This window comes from Octopus bimaculoides, chromosome 1, assembly GCF_046866305.1.
Source record: "Octopus bimaculoides isolate indiv1 chromosome 1, ASM4686630v1, whole genome shotgun sequence".
In the NCBI taxonomy this organism is placed as follows: domain Eukaryota; kingdom Metazoa; phylum Mollusca; class Cephalopoda; order Octopoda; family Octopodidae; genus Octopus; species Octopus bimaculoides.
Window position 1 is genome coordinate 93,468,178 of NC_142928.1, and position 27,319 is coordinate 93,495,496.

General features: G+C 34.3%; 1 protein-coding gene across 3 annotated transcripts in view; it reads right to left on the bottom strand.

Annotated features, from left to right (window-relative positions):
* The window catches only part of LOC149137627 (uncharacterized), a 300,347-nt gene that overhangs the window by 161,201 nt on the left and 111,827 nt on the right, over window positions 1-27,319 (bottom strand). Inside the window, exon 2 of one of the 3 annotated variants that reach the window (XR_016242300.1) lies at window positions 12,685-12,717. The exons of the other annotated variants lie outside the window; for them this stretch is intronic. The gene's annotated coding sequence lies outside the window, so the exon portion shown is untranslated. The remainder of the gene's footprint in view (window positions 1-12,684; window positions 12,718-27,319) is intronic. 3 annotated transcript variants of the gene reach the window in all.

Sequence of the window (27,319 nt, forward strand, 5' to 3'; positions counted from 1 at the left end):
CAGGATGAAAAAGTAATAGATGGCACGCAACTTTCCATTCCAAATGTGCAATGAACGAACAAACGGTAAATTTCCTCAAATCTAAACCTAAAAATTTTATATTATAATTTCATTTACTGTTCAATTTAGAACGCTATAAAATCCGTTACAGCAATAATCATCAAAATAAATATCAAATTAAATAAATAAAGAAAGAAAGAAAGAGAGAAAGAAAGAAAGAGAGAAAGAAAGAAAGAAATCATGCCGTAGAAAACAATTTTTTAAAAGAATTTCTTAATTATATCATTCAAACTAGAGTAAAACAAAAACACACTTAAATGATAATAATAATAATAATAATAATAATAATAATAATAATAATAATAATAATAATAATAATAATAATAATGATGATGATGATAATGTTCTTAAATAAAATTCACTCTAAAAAAACTCTAGCACATACCAATATACACAATTAAAATAAAATTTAATCTTATATCAATTCAGCAAAAAATATATATCTCAGTACTATATATATATGCTTGTGCCTGTGTGTCAGTGTGTATATGATGGATTCCATTATATATATATATATATATATATATATATATATATATATATATATATATATATATATATATATATATATATACGTATACACACACACACACTCACATTCACCATATACATATATATTCACATGCAAATACCCATAGTTGTGTAAACGTTTTGGTATATGTCTACACGGACATGTGTGTGGGGGGGGTATGGGGGTGTTGTGTGTGTGTGTGTGTGTGTGTGTGTGTGTGTGTGTGTGTGTGTGTGTGTGTGTGTTTGTGTGTGTGTAACTGAAACACAGACATATTAGCAAGTATGCAGAATAACGTTTTGAATTATAAAATGAAGCAAAAGTGTGTATTGGCGTAGGAATGGCTGTGTGGTAAGTAGCTTGCTTACCAACCACATGGTTCCGGGTTCAGTCCCACTGTCTTCTACTATAGCCTCGGGCTGAAACAAGTAAAAGAGTATTGGGCACATAGTAGATTTTATTAATTATACACATACTCTGACGCTGAACTCTCTTCCTACGCGTGTGTAACCGTGTGTATAACCGATTAATGAACTGTCATATTAAACTATCATTCTAGCAACCCTATCCATGACAATTCATATTCCATATTCCTCTTACGTACACAAATAAATTAATAGGTGCTCTTATGCGCTATCCTATGCTCTGCATGTTCGATATTCATTTAGAATCTATTGAGCAAAATGTTATTATAAAATCTACACAATGATCTAAAACAGCCAGTCAAGTTGACGGGTTCTACGCTAGTGATGGTGGTGGTAGTAGTAGTAGTAGTAGTAGTAGTAGTAGTAGTAGTAGTGGTAGTAGTAGTAGTAATGGTGGTGGTGGTGGTGGTGGTGGTACCAATAGTAAATAAAATTTTCCATTAAGAGAGAAATATTTCAAGAGGTCTCTCTCTTTCTCCACCCCTATTATGTTTGGCACTTACGTTTTTAACCAGCGAGTTAAAACAGAACTAGATTTGAACATTATAATAACTATTAGATACTCAACCATATTTCCTATGTGAATGATCGCAATTTGTATGCTTCGAATGATAAACAACTTCATAGACAATAACAGACAGTACATTGTTACGAGATTGGTTTTAAAAACGTGCGAGGAAGCATCTTCGAAGAAAAGCAAATTTAATAGGAATATTAATATCTTGCAACATAAAGACAGTGAGATAAAAGACGTTGACCAATTGCAGGCATACAGACACTTAGCAATAAATTAAGTATATAAGGTAGAACAGACAGAAATGAAAGAAAATTAAGGAAGAAAAATCTGAATCGCATTATATTAACCCTTTAAATGCTTGTTCCAGTAATAGCTTCCAATTATATCATGTTGAATTGGACACTAAGCTAACTAGCATGACTAAACATTAAAATAATGACTACGGTTAGAATTCAATATCTAATGACTGATAGAATTATATTTACATCAGTGTAATATCTGATGGAATTAAATTTACAGCAACTATAAGCTCGTAGACAGTATTTATCACTCAAAACTATTATGAAACCGCCACTGTTGGTCTACAAAATACGTCTCATAAATGGTAGAAAAATGACAGCATTACCTTCGGTACATGAATAATACAAATGGAACTAAAGAATGAAAATTAAATCATATAATCAATAGAGAATATGATAATGCATGAGAACGAAAGACTTCATACAAAATTCCTAACGTTTATACATCAGGGCTGGTTTTCATATTTTAAGATTAGCTTACAATCATGAATACTATACAAGTTTGATGACACAAAACTTATCAGGTGTTGTAGGTATTAAAATTCATCATTTTAGGTGATTCATACTGAAGGTGATGTGAACACTGAAGAGGGAATTTGAAAATGACTGCAAATTGCCGGAAGGTAACTTGAAATGGGGGTGAGGACACTTGAAAGGTTTACAGTAAGAGAAAATATAAATTCAATGCTTTTCACGGATATATGGGGATATGGAATGATATATAATCAAGGATATAACAAGAAAAGAAAACCATAAAAGCACAGTGAGCTTCTTGTACTCATACGTGATGCCTTTTCGTAGTTCCCTGAGTTTTCTCTAAATGCAGAAAGAGTTCGGGCCATCAGTTTTTTTTTTCCTGTTGAGGTATAATTTTTGTTGTATTCATACTTCCTCGCTATATACTGTAGTATGCAAAAAAACTGATCCCTTTATACTTCTTTCTCCCTCTTGTCCTAAAACGTTTGCATCGTAATACAATAACAGCCGGAAAAGATAAAACTTCTGTTCGCAGATGTATTCTTAGAACTATTGCTGTGTCTCATAGAGACGTACTTGCGTTATGTCATGTAAAGTAAACATGTGCCTCCCTTTTTTCTAAATGATGGAAGATATGATTCCAAACGGCAAAACTCGTCCGCCACTCAAATTTTATCGGTATATTGTATGTGTGATTATGTAGATTTTGTTGTTGTCTGATTGTAACAAAATCATTCTTAAGATTATTATTCCCTATAGAAATATTAATATTTCTCCTAGGATGCGACTGGAAATAAAATGGTTGCCGATATTTTTTCTCGGTGTAAAATCATTTCAAGCAATGTTTGTCTTAACTAGATTTGTCTTGCTGCGGGTTTAGCATCGTTATATGAAGCAACATACCTAAACATGACTGAAACGTGAAAATTTCTCTTACAACATAAAACTGCGTTTTCCATCTCAATATTGATATACTAGTCTCTAGAGTGTAAAAGGATCTACTACTCACTATATGAAAATTGTAATTAAGTAGAGGAAAGATGTTACAATCCATCCTCGATGAGCTACACGAAAAAGAAACCCGAACATGGCAGCAGCAAATAATAATAATAATAATAATAATAATAATAATAATAATAATAATAGTAGTAGTAGTAGTAGTAGTAGTAGTAGTAGTAGTAGTAGTAACAATAATGATGATGATGATGATGATGATGATGATGATGATGTTGATGATGATGATGATGAGGATGGTGAGGCAGAGGGAGTCAATACACAGACAGATTTAATGCGTAAGAGTCTACATATAATGAAATGATTAATAATAATAATAATAATATTACGGAGATGTACTTGCATAGCAAGTGACCTGATCTGAGATCGTGTGCTGGAACGAAAACAATTGCAGCGTGGAAGGTGTTTATAAGCCATTTAAAATAACACACAAAAGCCGTCAGATTCACTTCAACATTTAAATTTAATTTGTCAAAATATTTTCGTCGCTTTGAGACCGCGACCTGTTCACTGAGATGCAGCACAATTTTGTCAGTGAACAGGTCGCGCTCTCAAAACGACGAAAATATTTTGACAAATTAAATTTAAATGTTGAAGTGAATCTGACGGATTTTGTGTGTTATTTTAAATGGCTTATAAACACCTTCCACGCTATAATAATAATAATAATAATGATAATAATGATAATAATAATAATGATAATAATAATAATAATAATAATAATAATAATAATAATAATAATAATAATAATAATAATAATAATAATAATAAATGCTGGAGATGTAAGAATTTCATGTGGCATTTTCCAGGGTGACTCACTATCACCACTCCTCTTCTGTCTAGCCCTAATACCGCTCTCAAAATTGCTCAATGATGCACAGTATGGTTATAAAATATTTGATAAAAATATAAATCATCTCATTTACATGGATGATTTAAAGCTCTTTGGAAAAAATGACCAACAACTCAAAGGCCTACTAGCGATTGTTAAACAATTCAGTGATGACATCAGGATGCAATTTGGCCTTGATAAATGTGCAAAAGCTACCTTTATCAAAGGAAAAATGACAAATACATCTAATGTGAACCTTGACCAGCAAAATGTCATAAAAGAGTTAGAACCAGCGGAGAGCTACAAATACCTAGGGGTAATTGAAGGGGACAATATCAAGCACTCAGTGATGAGGGAAAGGATCAGAAGAGAATGTTATCGCAGGGTGAGAGCAATACTGAAGACAGAGCTGAACGCGAGAAACAGGATCGAAGCGATCAATGCTCTAGCCATACCAGTCGTGACTTACAGTTTCAACATCGTTAACTGGTCAATTACTGAAATATGTAATGTTGACTTGCTGCCTTAGCTATTATGACTGAAAAATGGCATGGAAAACCTCTCAATGGCAAATACCCAAAGAGAGCGAATAATGCAGATATTGACAAAGCCCTTACCCACCAATGGTTAATGGCCTCTGGCTTGAAATCAGAAACAGAGGGGTTTATCATAGCAGCCCAAGATCAATGCCTACCTACAAAGAACTACCAGGCCAACATATTAAAGAACGGCAACTCACCATTATGTCGTATATGCCAACAACAAAATGAGACCATCGATCATGTTGTCTCCATGTGCAGTCTGCTTGCGCCTACAGAGTATCTCAACAGGCATGATAGAGCTGCACAATATATTCACTGGGTAATATGCAAAAACCTGGTCTTGCCCCATGATAAAAACTGGTGGGAACACAAACCACCCCCAGTACTTGAAAATGATCACATTGCACTCCTCTGGAACTTCACCATTCAAACTGACAGAAAGATAGACGCAAATAGGCCAGACATCATACTGAAAGACTTCAGACAAAAATCATGCCTCCTCATTGATATGACTGTCCCAATCGATATAAACGTATCTGTCAAGACCTACCAAAACTGAGCAAATATAAAGATCTTGAAATAGAAATTAGCAAAATGTGGAATCTGAAGACGAAAACAATACCTATTGTCATAGGTGCCCTGGGAATGACAGCGAAACGGGCTGAGTACTACCTAGATCAGATTCCAGGAAACCCCAAAATGGCTGAAGTTCAAAAGATAGTGCTCATGGGAACTGCCCATATCCTACGTAAAATTTTAAAACAAACACAATTTTCTTATGGTTTCTTAAACATTCTCTAGTACAAATCCAAACGTACAAATCCAAATATATGGTACCCTAGGCATAACACCTACATGAACTTCTAACTTGTTGTCTCTTGAGGTCTCTAGGTGAGACTTGGTTCCAACTTGTACAAATGCAAAACAAAAGTCAAATATAAAATAATAATAATAATAAAATAATAATAATAATAATAATAATAATAATAATAATAATAATAATAATAATAATAATAATAATGATAATAATAAAAATAAGGACCTGGAAATTGAACTACAAAAAAATGTAGCGTCTTAAAGCGAGTACTGTTCCTGTCTTAGTGGATACCCCAAATATGATGAGAAAGTGAGATCAGAAACATCTAGATAATATCCTAGGAGAATCATGTCCCAGAGAAATCCAAAAGATTGTGCTGACAAGTACTGCCCTATCAATTCAAATGCTGTGTTGTATTACATGAAGGTATTTCGCTACTGCACCTGCCACATCCCCTGCCACCCCCCCCTCCCCAAGCTTTCAGTCACGCTGTAACATCTTTTATCTTTCACCCATCCTAGGATATTGAGTATGTTTCGGCAGGTGATTGTAACAAACAGGCAGATTAAAAGTAAATAATGAGAGTAATAATAATAATAATAATAATAATAAAGAGAAGAAGAAGAAGAAGAAGAAGAAGAAGAAGGAGGAGAAGAAGAAGAAGAAGAAGAAGAAGAAGAAGAAGAAGAAGAAGAAGAAGAAGAAGAAGAAGAAGAAGAAGAAGAAGAAGAAGAAGTATGTAATTATATATATATAATATATAATTATTTTTTCCACCAGTAATTAAAACAGAACAAGGTGAATTGGTTCTTTTCAAGTCCAAGGTGAGCGACCTCATTGATCGCTAGTAGTAGTAAACACATCTGACCTCTGCTAATCCCAAGGGTGCGAGGCTACTTTTGTCTCCTTATCGGACCGGAATGCCCATTGCTGATCTCTTCACCATTTGCCGAATCTATTTACAAACCTGTGGAATTTAATTTATTCATCAAGCTGTCTCTCTTGCTCCTACTATGCCCTCAAACACTCACATATTTATGATCATCTCAAGTACAAGAGAAAAGTTAGGACGAAACAACATTCAATAATACTTTTTTAATAATAAATGGAAATAATAATAATAATAATAATGGTAATAATGGTGATGGTGGTAATAATGATAATTTAGCGAAAACTAATGTCAGATCAGAGGAAATGTTAAAAATGACATATAGTAGTGAAAAAATGAAAATAATATCGGTGATCATAATAATAATGAAAGGAAGCGGTTAGAATCTCCCAATGCTCTGATTGATGATACATCTAGTCACAATAAAAAAAAAATTGGTAATTGCGCAACCTGATAATCGCTACCTCATAGGAGTGACAATCAAAAACAAAGCATTGTGAATACCGGTGATAATGAAACTGAAGCCCTTGATGGAGACAGTGTTACACCTAGCAGGCTCAGATATACTGGTCCGACTCCAGCCTGTCATTCAGCAAGGGACCAGCACACATGGCGTAGATGGAACAAATAAATCAATGCTGTGGTCATGGATTATTACTACCTGAGCAATCCCGTAGACGAACATGGAGTTCATCTTAGGAGATATCGACAACGTATGATCAAGGGAGAGAAAGAGCATTGTTTCAATTCACGGAACAGAGATTATGTGATTAAGCTAGAGCAATAAGAAAATATTATTGTTTCACAGATGTAGAGCTCGAAGCTATCAAATGACGGGCATTGGGAGCAGAGGAAACAATGAAAATACAGTTCCTACTGATAAAAGTAATCGCGTAGCAGCAAACAGGTGAAATCTATAATAAACCACAGGAAAGGAACGGTGATAGTTTGTTCGATGAGAGACATATAGAAGGTTTGGAAGAAGATAGCAAAATTGATGGTGACATGACAGATGGGCAAAAGGTAATCTACGACAGAATAAAGGCAAGACTACAGGAGAACAATAACGACATTATTTGCAAACTTTAAAAGGTTGATCAGTGGAAATTGAACCAGGAAACGAAAAATGTCAATGAAATTCTGAAATACATCAGACGAAAAAACATCACAGAAACAAATAATTTGTTCAAAGCAGCAAGAATTTGTGTAGCGGAAAATGTGAGTGTTGTTGTCAAGAAAAAGAAATATAATGGGAGTAACAAAAGAAGAGATCCATGGTGGAAAAGAAGAATACAGGTGGAGTTAGATATGCTCACGAAGGACATTTCTGTTTTAGACCAAAATGAAAAGGGGGATGTTAAAAGCGAACAAAAATATAGGGCGCTGAACAGGAAGTATAATATTGAAAGAAATGGCCTGAAAGGGGTAATGGAGGAACTGAAACAGCTCCTTGTTGCAAAGAAAGCAAAGATGGTAAGATACGACCATAGAATGTAGGGTTACCAGCAGAATAGGTTTTGTAGAGTAGGTCAGAAGAGATTCTATAATGAAATAAATGGAGTGTACAGATTAAATGTCGAAACCAGATAACATTGAAAGTCAAAGGTTTTGGAGTGACGTCTGGAGCAAAGACAAGGAGCATAAGAAGGATGCTGAATGGTTCCAAGAACTGAAATAAACAGTAGTCTGTCCAAAACAGACAGAAGTGTCATTTCAGTTAAGGAAGTGAAGGAAATCAGCACAAAAATTGGCAAGTGGAAAGCCCCGGGACCAGATAGAGTTCAAGGCTATTGGATCAAAAGACTTGGTGAATGCCATGCACGAATAGCTGCACAACTCAACACCTTTTTTAAATGCCGACCAAGTAACACCAGAGTGGTTGACAATGGGTAAGACAGTATTGTGCTTGAAAAAACATCGAAAAAGGCAACACGGTAGACAATTGCAGGTCGATATATCCTGTTCGCCAAGAATGTAGAAATTATTAACTGAAATAGTTGCAGTCCATGAACGGACATTGGGAAAAAATGGAGTCCTGCCACATAAGGAGATTGGTTGCAAGCGTAAGTGTAGAGGTAACAAGGATCAACTCGTGGTAGAGCCATGTCACAGATTCATTATCGTAAAGCGTACGATATGATCCCACGTTCTTGGATTATGAAATGTATGAAGCTATATGGTATTGCATCGAATGTTGGGCAATTGCTTGAGAAAGGTAAGGAGAAGTGGAAGACGGACCTCACAGGATATGGAAGAAGTTTAGGGACAATAGAATTCAGGAGAGGCATCTTCCAAGAGGACCGCCTGTCCCCGCTAACTTTTGTACTGTGCATGATACCAATAACACTGATTTTGAGGAAAAGAAAGGCTGGGTATATATTCAAAAGCCGCCAACAAAGTATCAATCACTTGTTATTCATAGATGATCTCAAACTTTATGGTAAAGATGAATTCCAAGTCAGTTCCCTCTTTGATACGGTGTATACTTTCAATGCTAATATCAGAATGGAATTCGCACTGAAAAAGTGTGGTGTGTTACGTTTGAAGTGAGGCAAAATCAAATGTATGGATAGGCTAGCAATACCGTCGGGGGAGGTTATGAAGCATATAGTAGAGAGGAGCTATAAGTACTTGGGATATTGGAAATGGATACATTGATGGTGAAAGAAATGACAGAAAAATTTAAGGTGGAGTACTTGCGCAGAAATTAGACAGACTGAATAAGATTGAAGCTATCAACACCTGGACGGTTTCACTTTTTAGATATACAGTAGGGGTAATTGAATGTGTAGTAGACGAACTAAACAGCTTAGACAGAAAGATAAGGAAGTTACTGACTATATATGTGATACTCCACTGAAGAAGTGACACAGACAGACTGCATGTACCAAGAAAAAGAGGGGAAGAGGACTGATTGGATGCGAACACAGTGTTAGATCAGGAGAAAACAACATAGCTCGCTATGTAAAAAATGCCACGTTACCACTGTTATTGGAAGTAAGAAGGGAAGGCTTGTGTAAGATGGAATATTGCAAAGATAAAGCACTGTACAAGCATTTGAGAATGAATGAAACTGAAACTGAAAATAAATGGATAATGAAAAGTTGGAATGGACAATTTCATAGGCTCTAATCTGTGCTGCCGACGAAGAAGCACTAGGAACAAATTACATCAAATACAGAATAGACAACACATTAGAAAATGATAAATGGAGATTCCCCAAGATAGTTTCAGCAAATAGTAGTAGTTAGGCATGATTATGGCAGCAGAAGGGAAAGCTGAAGGGGGAGACAAAACGTTTGTTAGGAGATGCACAAGATAAAGTATTAATGATTAATTGGATAAAATCCAAAATAGACAAAAACCAAGAAGATTCCCAATGTAGATTATGCAAATGAAAAGAGGAAAGCGTTACTCATATAGTAAGTGAATGTAGCATGCTTGCACAGAAAGAATACAAGAAAAGACATGACAGTCTAGGGAGAGCAATCCACTGGGAGCTTTGTAGAAAGCTAGGATTTGAACACACACATAAATGATATAAACATGAATCTAGTAAATCCTAGAAGTAAGAAATGCAAGATGTTGTGGGAGTTTAACATTCAGAGTGACAGAGTTATAGAAGCTAAAAGACCTGATTTGGTAGTAGTAGATAGAGACAATAGAAAATTCCAGGAGATCGATAATGGGAAGGATTATCTCTTAAGTAATTACAAAGTCTTTTATACAGAAGATATTTTGACCCCGTGTATATCAAAGTAGAATAGACGAAAATCAGAAGTTGACGCTATTGCAACAAGGGACACAAATAATTGGATGTGTATTTTGGGCTCCTTCGAGGACAACAGAAATAAAAGGATAGGGTATACTTATTCGAACCCGATTCAATGTTAAGTGATAAAAGTTATCAGGAAAAATATAGTAACAAAATTTCTACGGAAGAGGAAATGTCTCGAGGTGGGACAAACGAACCCGAGAGACACCGAATCACCTTGCTCACCTAAAGTAACATGGTAATTTCTTCTTACACACTCCTAATGTTCGGCCTACTTGCGCATGCTTGCGTATATTTGTTCTTCGGTCTATTAAATATACATAAATGTTGAGTTTAATTCGAACCGGTAATACGCCACATTAGCATTAACAGGGCAATTATTTCAAGAAATTATCCGAGGACCCTAATCAAAATTAGTTTGGAAATGTCCAGCAAGTTTATTTTCATCGTCATCCATACTTTTCACGAGGCAGTGGCTACCGTCACTCCCCCGCTATTAATCCACTATAAAATAAATTGGGAACTCTGGTGTTCTGCAGGGCGAATGATTTTACCTGAGAGAGAACCTTCACTCTCTCGAGCTGGCTTACTCGGAGTACAGCATTTACTTTGACCATATTTGTTTCGAGGCTGCTTCCAACACAGCGCGTGTCACTGCTTCCAGTTATTGCCGATGTACGCCAATGAACCACGAACCTCTTTGCAGCTGCTGCCAAAACGTCGGCTGGAATGGATGGCGATCTCTTCCAAATCACTTTTACAAGCTGTTTCTCTTGTATCAAACGTGTTTCTTCCTCGTTTAGCGAGAGGTACTATGCTTATGCCATCGCCTTCACAACAAAAGAATTGCTGCTCGCGGTGCCTTTCCCCAATACTTTGTTGTCGTCATGATTATTTTCTTACTGAAGTTGCTACGCTTGCTACCATCGCTATTGTTGATGTTGCTGTTTTTATCGTTGTTGTTTCTGTTATTAAAAACGCCGATGTAGTCGTGGTCATTGTTATTGTTGTTGCTGCTGTTGTTTTAGTTCATGTGTGTTTTTCGTGTAGCTGGTAGTTCTATGAATTTTTCTTTGGACGGCCATACTGAAATTTTCAACTCTCACGAGAAAAAACTCCTACGAGACAAAAAAATCATACGAAAATAGGTATATATTTCAACAATTTGGTGGTTCTGCTCCGTTAAGTACAGTCCTTATTTAAAATTTTAACAAAAATTGACTACTGTAAACAAACTATTTTCATCAAAGTTCAACAAAGCTTCGTGGGGCAACAAGCAGTACTAAGAATAAAAACGATGATATTAATGATGATGATGATGATGATGATGATGATGATGATGATGATGATGATGATGATGATGATGATGATGATGATGATGGTGATGATAACAGCAAAAACAACAACAGCAACAGCAATAACTCAAGTACACCTTCGTGAATTTAGTTGAGTCTCTGTCGACTAATTCACAGTTATTTGGGATATTGATATTTTAATGATATATTGTGAGTTCCACCTCGGCAGAAGATGCACGTAAGTAGCTGCAACTAAGTTGAATAGCAAATCATTTTTTCCGATTCGCAATCAATTTTTCAATGAAACATTATAACAATGATTTCTAACAAAGGCTCAAGGCTATGAATTTGGCACCAGCTGCTATGATAATACAAGGCTAGAAATAATGTAGGATATTCTTTCTAATGAGGAAATTTATGGAATGTCCACAGAACAAATATAGAGATTAAAATGCAGATGCTATTTGAGAAACACAAGTGCTTTAAACCGAGTGAAATTATATGTATGTGTATTCGATAATAAAAATATGACATGAGATTTTAGGTGAAGTTTGCATTCAAGTTAAAATTTGACAGAAAAATTTCTATGGCATGTTGTCATGTAATTTCAGTAAATTGTATGTATTTAATGACGCTAAATACAAATTTTAATTTGTAAATCTTAGCTTGTATTATAGTGACGATTTCTGAAAAGAACGAAATATTAGGATCATCAGGATTATCAATGATGAGGAGTTTTAAAAATTTAATATGTGCACAAAATAAAAAAAAATAAAATATGTGTAATGTAGGCATCTTTTTCATTATTTCTTCATTTTAAATTCATTCTTCTGACCCTACCAGATATTATGAAAAAGTGATTATCTCCTTTGATATAACTAACCACTAGGGACAAAGCATATTTGAACATCTGTTGCTGTGAATTTGAAGTCATCCAATTAAACTATCGACGAGCATCAATGTGTTGTGTTTGCGAAGAAACGCTTCTTCTACTACGTATCGTGAGTTTACTTCTTGAAACCAATAACTGCAACTCAAAGTAATACATCAATACGCTCTAAGAAGTAAAAGATAAGAAAATTATATTCCATTAATTTTTTCGGGGTATAATAATATTTCACGAATAAGAAACAAATATCGTTTCATAAAATGTTTAGTTTATAAATCTCGGGTAATATCAAGCTAACAAAATATCAAGCTAAAAAAATGAAATAATAATATACAAGCTTACCAGTAATAAGGAAATTTCATAACTTCGTAATGTCTGCAAAAAACAAACAAATTGTGTGTATTTTTGCAACTTTTTCCTTATTCTTTAATTACAAATTCAAATTATTATCCTGCCAATTATTGGTTTCAAATTGTGGCACAACGTCAGAAATTTTGGGTAAGTGGGTAAGACGATGTAATCGAACGAGTGCTCAGCTTGTACGTATTTTATCGATCACGAAATGATAAAAGGCAAAGTCGACCATGGTGATCTTTGAACGTAGAAGGTAAAGACGGACGAAATGCCGCTAAGCACTATGCCCGGCGTGTTAAACATTCTGACTGCTTGCCGCTTTATCCTGCCAAATATCTTCTGGTGAAATTATAATTTCCCTTTGAAATAATTGTCCGCTAGAGGAAAGGTGTTCAATAGAAAGCATTCTTGTTAATATATGACACTAAGGGCATGTGACCAAATAACAAACAAAGGTGAGCTGTCGATGTTACGAGCAAATACAAGACTATAAAGCCCCTCTTCGGTCATGAATGACCATGAGATTGCAACTAGGAAGTTACTCTCCGTGGTACAATTTCGGTGAAGATTGTTTATGGAAAACCAGCAGTCGCCCATGCACATCAGCCTCCCCACTCCACGCCACCGATGTCATCCAAGGGAAAGGCAGATGCTGATGCAACTAGGCATCAGTAACGTCCCAACGCATTTATACAGCTGAGTGAACTGCAGCATCGTGAAATACTGTTTTGCTCAAGGACACAGACCGATCAAAGAATCGAACTCACTACATCATGATTGCGAGCTTGACGCTTTAACTACTGAGCCATTCCTTTTATGAAGTAAATCTGAATGACATATGGGACATAACAGCAATGTTATGGAAGTTATTTTGTCTAAGTACCGAAATAGATTTTACTATAGTTGCAATCAGCGTTTTGTAACTAAAGTAGAGTGACAAATATACTGACATCTTTGGAACAGAAACACAGTATATAGAGACATACCTAAATATTCTTCTGGTTTGCTACTAAAGTATACAGATTTATATGATTTCTAAAATAGGTGAGAAACTGGAGAATTTAAATAAGAACAAAAGACAAAATTCATTTATGGATTCAATGTTATTTCGTTTTCTCATGTATAGGTAGAAACATATATCGTTTTCTCAGATATAAATATACTGGTAAAATACATAACAGATAATCTATAACTACTAACCTATACGACATACGGTATATATGTTTATTTTCTACTGAACAATATTACAAATGATTGAAAGAAAGAAAGTCTTAAGAGCGTTCATGTAGTTTGCGCATATATAAGAGAAAATGACATCGTTTAATCCGATCGATACCCACACTGTATTCGAGGTGTGCGTGTGTAGCAGGGAAAAAAAAAACTTAATATATATCGTTGACGTCATACAAATTTTATATACCTTCGAGGAAAGTAAAGTAACTCGAGGTACATCACATGCAGCTTTAAAGAAGAGCACGTAAATATTGGATTGGCAAACCCCTATGGAGAGAAAACTGCGAATGCGGTTGGCAAATTGTTTCATCTGAAAATATTTTTGAACCCAAAATTTGTACGAATATATTTAGCTGTCAGCGGAAAATATGCAAAATGAAACCAGATGAGAATATGAGAGATATCTCCACCAAAATGATAAATTTAAGAGGCAAGTTGTGCGAAAAAGGGAAAAATACAAATCGAAAAGCACATATAAATACATGCAGAATTTTACATAGTAACAATAATTTAAGACAAAAAAATCTAAAACTAAAAATAATATATGACCATAAGTAGTCTTTCTACCTACAATACATACATATATATATATATATATATATACATATGGCATTTTTGTAAGTAATTTACGGCGGAAAGAGTATGAACATACAGCATTAAAAAAGAAATCAATAGGGAAGATGGAGAAGATGAAGCTTTTATTTTTGTTGACATAGAAGCGATAAAACGGTCTGAAGGAAAGAGACGCACATAACAATGCTTTCTGGTGTGGGAGAGTGATTAGGTGGTAGCAGTTACGTGAAAAGTCATAGCAAATGCTGATGTACCAATAAAAATACGTAGATATTGATACAAAAAGGAAGATATAAAACTGGAAGAGCTATATGGAAAGTGATATTAGGGAGAGGGGAGAAGTAGAGAGTGAGTGAGTGTGGAAGAATAAATTCTACAGACGAGAAAATTAAAACTGAGATTGCTAACTTAGAAAGAGTCATGGTGGCGGGGGGCAGCAACAGATTATATGACGGACAGAGATGTGTCGGTAGATAATTCAGATAGAGATTATAGACAGAAACGATAAAAATTTTAGAAATATAGATTCATGATTGCAACTTAAAAATCAAAGTGTGAGAAAATGCCGGTTGCGTTACAAATAACTACATACTTATATCTACAGACATACATACCCCACACGTGATTTTATAACTTTTACCATTAGAAACATTTTCTCCGCGGAAGCTGCAGTGAATTTGACCTTAGAAATTAAAGTACGTCACAAAAATAATTTAACTAAACTAAATTTCACTCACAAACACACATACACACAGACGCACATGCACACACATATGTGTATTCGTGTGTGTGTAAAGGCCCGTGGTCATAGTTTATGATTCTGGTATAGCACACTCAATCGCATATTTGTGTGTATATGTGTGTGCGTGTTCATGTGTGACAAACAACATCTCACATCTTGGTCAATGCACTCACACACATACATATATATGACTAACAATATAATTTTCTGTATATAGCTCGCAGATGAGATCCAAATATTCTCTGTATAGAAGACACTTAGAAGAGCTTAAGGGATTCAAACTGAGACTCCGATGTTTTAACAGGGCCTCATTCCACAAGGTAAAAGGAAGGCTATATACATGTGTGTGTATGTGTTTGTGTGTGTGCGTGTGTGTGTGTGCGCGTGTGTTGAATAAAATAAGACAACAAAACCAACGCTGCGTGGAGTTTTCAAGACATTTATAAAGAGGAAGTTAGTCTTACAGCTGTTTCTGGGATATTAGGAATATCCCTTCATCAGAGACGATTTGAGATAGTTAAATAGAGAGAAATATTGGAATTCAATATAAGGAGCTATTTTGAAAAGGGAAGGAAATAAGGAGTATGGAGGAAAATAGGAGAATGAAAGTGGAAATTTAAATATATATATATGTATAGATGCTATAGTTGCAGCTCAGTTATCCAAGGAAAGTGATGTGTAGAAGAGATAAAATGCTTCTTGTCCGTAGTGTGTAAATTCCAATAGGAGTTCAGATTTTGTCATTTCAAATGGAACGTGTGGAGACGTAGGTTCCCTGCGCTGTTCATTCAAAGAGGTCTTGTGGTGTGAATGAAAATGTGAGAATGTAGTGGTAGTATTACGTGGATAGAAAAGGGAGAAGTGATGTGTATTTTAAAATGAGGAGAGAGGTCAAAAGGAAAAGGTGAGAAAAGAAGAAGGAAAGAGGAAGAGAAAATGTGAAAAAGTGAAAGAAAGTGAAAAATGTTTTAAAAAGGTGTTAATGTGTGGCCAAGATATTATCAGGGGTGGGAGAGGAGTAGGTGGTGGGAGAGGAGTAGGGTGGGAAAGGAGTAGGGGTGGGAGAGGAGTAGGGTGGGAGAGGAGTAGGGGGGAGAGGAGTGGGGGAGAGGAGTAGGGTGGGAGAGGAGTAGGGGTGGGAGAGGAGTGGGTGAGGAGTGGGGGATGATTAGGGGGAGTAGGGGAGAGGTGTAGGGGTGGCAGAGGAGTAGGGTGGGATAGGAAAAGATAAGAATGTCAGGAATGAATATGTGTGAGGTGGCGTGATATGTTAGAATGGCACTAAGGAATGGGTACAGAAAAAGGTATAGGAGTAGGGTTTCTAAAGGGAGTAGTAAACCTCAAAACGGAAGGGAAGAATACTAAGAATGGTCAAGTTTCTATGATTAAACATATGCCTTAAACATATGCCTTAAACATTTGTCTTAGCTAATGTGATAGTGTGGGTTGAGGAGTCAGAGACGAAGAAAGAAGTGCACATTAATATAAGCACGCGCTCACAAACGTAGACATATGTGTGTATATATGCACTATTATATAGACCTGTGTACTTGGCCTGTATATTGGGTTGAGGGAAAAGTTCGTGCAACTTGTTAAAATAATGTTTTTTTATATATATATTATTGTGGTGTGGGTGTCTTTATTCAGTTCATGTTATGTTCAATTGTGACTCACTGTTGAAAGGTACCCAAGACTTGTTCGTCTAAAACGCCCTTTGTTTCAACAGTACAATGCAAAGCCGCATACCACCAGAAAGACCAGCAAAGAACTTGAAGAATTGGATTCTGTGGAAGTTCTGCCGCATCTAGCCTATAGCCCAGAAGTTGCTCCATCTAACTACGGTCTCTTCCTATCAATGCAGTACCTTATGAAAGGTCGCCGATTTGAGACATTCGATGAAGTTGAAGAAGCCTGTCAAGAATATTTCGATTCAAAGCCGAAGGATTGGTTCTTTGACTAAATCCGAAAGGCTGCAGATTGTTGGTAGAGGGTCGTGGAAAATGATGGTCTTTATTTTGAAGAATAGTTGTTGTTTTTGAATAAATTCTTGCTTAAAAATCATTATTTTAATACGGCGCATGAAGCTTTTCCTCAACCTAGTATAATATATATGCACACACACCCATAAATATATGCGTATACGCATACACGTGAGTAAATATATACACATGCATGCACACGTACATACACATACACAACGCGTGCACACACACACACACACGTATATATATATATATACATATATATATATAATAATAATAATAATATTAGGGATAAAATCCCAAATTACAGGTCAAAACTCAATTAAAATCAATTTATTAAAAAATTTATTTAAATTAAGTTTCACAGTATAAAATATATATAAATATATAGTCTTAGGGAAAGAAAATAGAAACATAGTAAATCTTATATATTGTGCTTTTAGTTATATATTTTTCTATATGTGACAGTGGATTTTCATCGATGAGTTCATGAACCTTGTTTCCTATCCCTAAAACTATATATATATATATATATATATATATATATATATATATATATATATATATATATATATATATATATATATATATATATATATAATCGTAAATATATAGGGATTGACAGTAACCTGCTTCTCCAACATACTGAGAATTCAGAAATAGCAGCCAAAGAACTACTGATTCCAAAACTACAAATTTTACTCTAAATTGATAGCGATATTTTTGATACAGACAGAACAAAAAACAGTAGAGAAGAGTAAACAAAACACTAAATTAACTAAAGGCAAGTGGTTTTTTTACTCTTCTCTACTGTTTTTTGTTCTGTGTGTATCAAAAATATCGCTATCAATTTAGAGTAAAATTTGTAGTTTTGGAATCAGTAGTTCTTTGGCTGCTATTTCTGAATTCTCAGTATGTTGGAGAAGCAGGTTACTGTTAATCCCTATATATTTATGATTATAAATGATTTTACCGAAAAGGTTTTTTCATACTGAGCTACCCGGCAAAATTGTTAATTATTAATTTTATTACTAATTGACGATTCCCTGCCCTGCATATATATATATATATATATATATATATATATATATATATATATATATATATATATATATATATATATATATATATATATATATATATATATATATATATATATATATATATATATATATATATATATATATATATACATCCACATACGTACGCATATGCATGTCGATATATGCAGTATTAAACAATTAAAACAATTAAAATATGATTGGAGAGATACAAACTTAAAAACGGAGACGATGAATAGTCAAATAAGATTGAGGGTTGTTGGAGAGAACTTAAGGGGTGCTCTGGATATGTACATTTTTTGTTATTTAGGTTGCATTTAGATTAGTGGTAAGAAAAAATCGGCGTTTGCATGTAACTAGGGCCTCATTATATTTATTTAGTAGTATTAAAGAGTTGTGTTTTAATATGTGGAATGCTTCTTTTAGGCATAACTTACAGGCTGAACGTTGACCTTCGTATGGAAGCCCTGAATCTATTATGGACCATGACAAGATGTAAGGAATATTTCTGTTTTTGAGATGATGTGTGTGACTGGCGAGTGTTGTGGATTTGCTATGTTTCTCGTATCTAAAAGAATTGAGACGCGCAGCGTATCGCGCTGTTTAAAATTTATAGTTAACCCTATATATACGGTTGTAGAATTGTGTAACGTGTTGAGGACGGTTCATTTCTAAATTACTTTAGACCTTCTGCAATGCGTTTGGAGAGTGCAGATGGTCCTAGGATGGCAGTTACATGGTTATGTATTGTGGGGATTATTCTCAGGAATGGAGGAGGCAATACTGTCAGAGGAGAGGTTAGAGATGGGGTAGATGATAGTTGCTTTCCTTAAACTGATGCTAGACACTCACATATTTGATATATACATGAATATTGTATTATAGTGTAAAAGGCAGGATCACCACGTTCTCTAAATGAATTTCAGACGTTAGGGTATATTTGTTCAGGAAAGCAATATGATCGGGAGAATTTTTCAAAATAGTTTTGGTAATTTGGTTGTCTTATTTCTGGACTACTAAACGGCATACATGTACACACACAAAACTTTTACTCTTCAACCACGATTGACTACCATCTACGGGAAGTAACTTTTCTTTATTCATCCCGGAAAATGTTATACATTTTCACTATGTTTCATTCCAGTTCTTTCTTACCAACAGCAAGCTAACAAATGTCAACATGTACTTACTGCATAAAAGAGTCTATGAGCTTCAAAATACCATGCTAGAAGAGACGTCAATAATTCCAAGTGCAACAGTAGATGCGGATACGCGTTGACATCCTGACCACTTACATACAATAATCGATAATATACAGCTTAACGATATAAAATTTCGTGTGCATGTATGTTGGTGTATCTTGAAAGCTTTCGTTTATTGATTTTAGCAGAATAATTTCTCACCTGAATAAATATATACGGGATTAGGAAGTCCAGAGACGTATGTATTCTTGAGGTCATACTAAGTGTCTTTGAGTTACCGGCGTAATGCATCGTACTAGCTGCCAAAATGTCTCTGTCTCACTCATCTTATTTACATGGTATGGTTTGAACAGCAACCATGGAATAGGGTTGAATGCAGTTACCGTTTTTAACAAACAGCAATTCTTGATCATTGAGGTCATTCTACTGCGCTATATACATACATATATATACATACATACACACACACATATATATATATATATATATATATATATATATATATATATATATATATATATATATATATATATATATATATATATATATATATATATATATATATATATACAAAAAGAGAGAGAGAGAGGGGGAAAGAGATACATACGTATATTCATTCATATATATATCCATATATATACACATATATATACACACACATATACACACACATATATATATGCATACACATACGTATGTGTTTGTGTGTGTGTGCGTGTGTGTGAAAAGTTACGTTCCTGGAATAGTATAGCAAGGCAAATAATAACTTAATCATAGTCCAATATTTCGGATATAAAAACTCCTTCTTCACAGATTGCTAGGAAATAACAGTCACTGTTATAGTCGGTTTTCTTATATATATATAAGAGAATATTACTATTCATAACTCACAATAATATCAGTGGCTAGCATGCGTAAAAGAAAACCCATAAGGGTAATAATTATTAATTAATAATAAAGCATACTATTGGAAGCATGAGCATGCTAAAAATAGCAGCAAAGAGTGTTAGCTACTAATATTATTGTGAATTATGAACAATAATATTCTCATATATTATATTGTTCACTTCGATCACCTTTTGAAATTTGCTGTGGTATTAAAAATGCTCATCGTGCACATAGATGAGATGAGCAGACGTTTTGTCTTGGGTCAGTAAGACTCGCTGATTCGGTACTAAGTGTTAAATCACAAAGTTCGAAATTACTGTGATACCGGTATGTCTGATTTTTCGTTTACGACTTTTTCGTCAATGGTACGGGGTCTTAAATTTTTTTTTACTCAATCCCCCGACTTCACCATTGGGTAAAAATGAAAACGTATGTTTTTGAGTCAGTTTTGATTGCTATTTTTAGCATACTGGTGCTTCCAATAGTACTCTGTTTACCAATTACCATGTTTACAAATTATTAGATACTTTTGAAACAAATCGAGCCTGTCATTTCATATGTCATACTTGATTGTCCTTTGAAAACTTATATTAGTTTTAATTTGTGTAATATTTCTGATTTGGTTATGTTTTATTTTCGTATATGTTCATACTTTCTTATGATTGATCAATAAATATAAATGTGTCGCCCTTTCTGCAGTACCACACTCTTATATCATAATATTTACAGTACTACTTGGAATACTTTTTATGTATATCTATAACGTTAGTTGCGTTGAAAATATTGTGACCTTTGGGTTATTAGAGAAATTATTCCACACCTGTGCCAAACTTTATCTGGTTTTATTGAATGGCAAATCCATTCAAATGTTCTGGATTAGCAGGATATAACTCTGAAGTCCTTTCCGTTCGTTTATCCTGGATGACATTATTTGCAATTCGTTCTACTAATGTGTTCGTCTTTCAATCCAAATTTTTTCATTGCATTGTCAGAGTATTGAAAAGATCCTCTGAATATCCTGGTGTGAGAAGATAAAGTTGGCATAATATCATCGGTAACTTAATTGCCAATATTTCTAACCAGGTACAGAAAAATGCTTAGTCTAAACTCTGAATACATCTTTAGAAATATATTATAGCTGACGTCAAAGAGTAAATTTCTCACAGAGGTATTATTTGAGTTGAAAAGGATTAGACCGGACACAGAGAAAACCTTCTCAAATAGATATAAACAGTATATGTACTTCATACAGATTTCAATCAAAAGACATGGTATAGTTGGTATGTGAAAGAGATGAAGCATATAAATATGCTGATCTGTAATTGAAAACGCCAAAATTCATTAGAATTGTCTAAGATTAAATGTTATCTTTGTATAACAAACGTATGTAATCTTCGCACGTGTTTCATGAAAAGCAACGCAACGTAGTGAAACACAACTTAACACTAAAAGTATTATGCCATTGCAGATATGACATTTAGCCAGGCGTCAACACAATTTTTATGTAGAAATATTGTTGCTTGTATTATACCATACGAAATCTATAGAAAATATAGCATGAAACAAATACTTATGTGGTCTACAAACTTAGCTGTAAACAATGTTTAACATCATGTGCCTCCGGAGAAATTCAATTAACAAAAATAATATTCAATTTCACTCAATTGAATATATTTGTGCCTATGTGTTTATGTGTATTTGTATGTTCTTTGTGGGCGTATGCGTATATGGACGTATTTCGTTTCATTTCTGTGTATATCTATGTATATAAAAATATGCTAATAAATTCTATCCATACGAATGGTACAAACATCAGATTTAATTTAGGTGAGTTACGGAAAGAGAAATAAAACAATTTTTATACAGAAATATTGGTTTCAAATTTTGGCACAAGGTCAGCAGTTTCGGGGAAGGGGTCAGGTCGATTGCATCAACCCTAGTGTTCAATTGTTACTTATCTTATCGACACCAAAACTAGAGAAGACAAAGCAGAACTCGACAGAACTTCATATATATATATATATATATATATATATATATATATATATATATATATATATATATATATATATATATATATATACTAGCAGAGGCACCCGGCGTTGCTCGGGAATGAAATTGTTGCTTATATACTTGAAGAAAAAAAGACAAAATATGCTGTATAGAAATTTGAGGACATTCTGTAGATGAACTCTCAGATGAATGATGGCTGGGCGCCTCTCATGAATGGGGAAAATTGAAGATGTGCCAAAAAGCCTCATTGGTACTTGGAAACTTTTACGAAAATTAAAATGGGGATTAAATGAAAAAAATGATTTACGTGAATATCCTCACAAGAGTAATTGAAATAAATGGCGATTGTGGAACCCCCCCCACGCACGTACGCTCGCTCGCGCGCATACACACGTGTGTCTTTGTAAATATGTTTGTATACACTTATGTATGTGTTTGTTTGTAAGAGACAGAGTGTGAGTGAGAGAGAGAGGTTTGTTGTCATGTATACGTACATGCATAAATATACATACATCTTTGGATGTATGCATATGACAACACAGCCCTTGACTCACTCACACTCTGTCTCTTACAAACACGCACGCGCGCGCATACGCACGTGTGTCTTTGTAAATATGTTTGTATACATTTATGTATGTGTGTGTTTGTAAGAGACAGAGTGTGAGTGAGTCAAGGGGTGTGTGTGTGCGTGTGTATGTGTGTGAGAGAGAGTGAGAGAGCGGTGTGTATGTAGTATTTACTTTCTCTCTCTCTCTCTGTCATACACACTCACACACACACTCACACACAAAATAGAGAGTGAAAGCTTTTTGCCGTTGTTACGTCAATACCCGAAGTTGACATTGAGGAACCTTTTTAAAGAAGTGAATCTTAAATATAAAGCAATATTATTTATTTTTAATTTAAAAAATCAAATGAAGAGCCTAAAATTTATCCGAGGTCAAATTATTCATGCATTACAAGTATGGAAGCATTTGGTGAAGTCGATTTCACGTGAAAAGCGATTACACACACATCTCTGTTTTATATATAGTATATATATATATATATATATATATATATATATATATATATATATATAAACATAAATATTGGATGCAAATCGGTGTTTCTGACAAACATAAGAGTATAAATGTGTATGTGCTTGGTTGTGTGTGTGTGTGTGTGTGTGTGTGTGTGTGTGTGTGTGTGTGTGTGTGTGTGTGTGTGTGTGTGTGTGTGTGTGTGTGCATATTGATTAATAAAAAAAACTCGTTTTATGGAAATAGAGTTTCGATGCAATTTTATAATCAAAGTATTACTGGAAAACAAGGATAAAATAAAATCTTGAATCGTTGTTTGTTTCAAAAAACAGTGATTTATAAATACAATCCAAGATTGAAAATTTTCAAATAAACGAATTGAAAATATTGAATATATTAATAGATAAGTCTGAGAGCAAACAGATTTCTTTTTTAATGTAGGCGATCTGAGTATTTTTAAAATGCCTTTGACGCCCCTGAGAGATTTTGCATGAACTATTTATTAACATTATTACGCTAATTAAGGCAGCGAGCTGACAGATTCGTTATCGCGTCGAGCAAAGTACTTAGCGGCATTTTGTCCATCTTCGTGTTATAAGTACAAAAGCCACCGATATCGACTTTGTCTTTCATTCTCCTAGAGTCGATGACATAAGTTTCCCCTGACTACTGGAGTCAACAGAATCGACTCATCGCCACCTCTTGTGTCAAGATTTGAAGCCATTATTATTATTATTATTATTATTATTATTATTATTATTAATATTATTATTATTATTATTATTATTTACTCTGTTTCTGACCGTATTTTCCTGCTATTTCAATTGACATCGTTATTTTCCTTCAATCATTATTGTTTTGTTTTTCGTTGTGCTAATTCTAACCATTATATTTTTGCAGTTGTATTAAAATGTGTGATTTGGATATTTAAATTGTTCTATACTTTGTCTTTTATAGTGATCTTGTTTGGTTATACTTTCAAACAATTTTATATCTATGTAAAACTGATATGTGGTTTCTGTAATAGTTTCTTGAAAACACTAAATGTTCCACAATATCCTGGATTTTAAATCAAGTAACTTTGCGTCTCATTCTGGATGTGTTAACCGTCTTCAGTTCCGTGAGGCGTTTTATTTCCTAAAATGTCCAATTTGTATAGGATTACATCTACATGAGTCTCCAATGTCGTCTCCTCATCAATGGTCAATAACAAGAAACAGATTTATGGAATCGTGAGATTTGATGCGATTCCATAATTATAATGATACTCGAAACAAACGAGCCAGCTCCAAATCTACTCTATAACTTTAAATCTATTTAAAGTAAAGCCTTCATGCGCCCTACAAATTATCTAGTCTTTCCTCGAAGTTCTCTAAGATATTCTGTTCTTTTCAGCTGCCCCCCCCCCATTGTCCGTATACAGAGAAATACAATACTAATGTGAACCGTTGTTTATGAATTATCTCGACATCAATAGTACTTTAGTCGTTATTTTACTATGCGAATTTTTTTATGTAAGCAACCGATCTCTGATATCTCATTCTCGAGGAAATAGTTGTTCACTGCCAAGTCAAAGTCATCGGCATTCTACATTTTATGACATAATTTTCAATTGAGCTCCACTAATTGTAGTATTAAGAAAATCACTTAGCATCAACCAAAGTTGGCTTTTCATTGGGTTCTTATGTGTGTGAAAAATTATATATATATTATTTTGCTTCTCTCGGTCATTCGATTGTAACTACATTATGTGCAGTGTGCTATGTTGTACTTCTCATAAAAAGAAAATGATTTTCCAACCACTTAATGAGATTCAGCGCTTGAGTGGGATAATATTTTTATGAATATTAAACTTATGCTGATCATATATAGAAATCCACACCTGGATACGAAAAGTAGAAGTGCTGCTTACATTTATTACATTATCGCATAGAAAATGTATGCGGTCATCCATTTTATGACAAAGGCGAAAGAGTCAGTTATAAGCCCCAATGACACCCATATGTAATTCAGTTTTGTTTCTCAATTGCAATTAATTTGCTTCACTTACATCCTTAATTCGCTTGACAAAGTTTATAAAAGCAACAATATTGATTTGCGCTCCGTTGAACACTTGTTAGATGGATACTTTAGATCAACGGTATGGAATCAGTGAAGCATAATTATTAGAATGATGAAGGGGGACAGAATTATAAGGCATTGTATTATGCATTTGTGTGTTTGTTGATTTTTGTACACGTGTATATATTATCTCTCTGGTCACATGAATAGTTTCTGCTTGAATAAGTGTATGGATATTTATAGAAATTTTTCTGTTATATTACTATCTATAAATATAATGGAAATTCGAAATCGAAGCTTAAGAATCAGTTATTTTTCCATGTGAAAGATACTTTAATACAGGTTTATGTAACCATTACATGCTATCTATCGGGTAAAACATTGTCATAAATCCAATGAAAATTGGGATCGTTACTCAATCATTTTAATATATGTGTTTGTGTCTGCAAATATAAATGGATGCCAATATGTGTGTATGTATGTATGTATGCCTGTATGTATGTATGTATGTATGTATGTATGTATGTATGTATGTATCTATGTGTGTATTCATATATGTAAGGCAGCCAAATGGCATAATGTTTGAAGTGACTGTGTAAATTTTACAGTAAACATTTCGATTCTCAGTGCAGTCAAATCAAATTTCTTAATAATGCAACACATGAATCAAGATGTACCGTTGCTGATACCGGTATAGTTTGTTCTCTTTTTTTTCTGTCATTATAACTTAATTACTGTGTTTCATACACAATACTCTTATTGTCTTTGTTGCTCTTTAACTCCATTCCAACTCCAATCGAGTGAAATTATGATCAAAAGCGATTCATTCTCGGTCACGCTATATTTTTGTATATTTTAAAAAGCTGTAATTTAATTTATCATTATCTCTTTCTTCATTCGCCAATATTGGTAACAATATGATTTAAATATAAATGTAGCTCCTTGCTCTTAATATATAATAAGGCATGATAAAATCATCACTACGAGCAATAAAAATAAAAACAAAAATGCAGAGCCGTACTTGGGGAAGAATATTCCTAAAGAATCAAACTTAACTAGAAAGTTCAAGGTTAACAAATTCGACACAAGAAGACCACGGGATTACATACAAACGTAGAAAGGTTTTTTGGGGGGAGAAACCAATACTCTTTTACTCTTTTACTTGCTTCAGTCATTTGACTGTGGCCATGCTGGAGCACCGCCTTTAGTCGAGTAAATCGACCCCTGGACTTATTCTTTGGAAGCCTTATTCTCTCGGTCTTTTTGCCGAACCACTAAGTTATGGGGACGTAAACACACCAGCATTGGTTGTCAAGCGATGTTGGGGGGGGGGGGGGGGGACAAACACAGACACACAAACATATACACACACATACATATGTATATATATATATATATATATATATATATATATATATATATATATATATATATATATATACATATATACGACGAGCTTCTTTCAGTTTCCGTCTACCAAATCCACTTACAAGGCTTTGGTCGGCCCGAGGCTATAGTAGAAGACACTTCCCCAAGATGCCACGCAGTGGGACTGAACCCAGAACCATGTGGTTGGTAAGCAAGCTACTTACCACACAGCCACTCCCGCGCCTATAAGTTTAAATTTGTATCGAAACTGCTGGTTCTTCTTTCCAAAATCGTTGTATAACACAATAGTTCCGTTAAATATAAATAGAATGATGGACACATTCATACACAGTCAATGAAACGCTTTAGTAGTTCTCATTACGTATCTATTTTATAATCATACGGTTTGGCCATGTCGATTTTCATGCTTTTTGCAAACTTGTCAATGAAAATATTTTCATATTTTCTAATTTATACG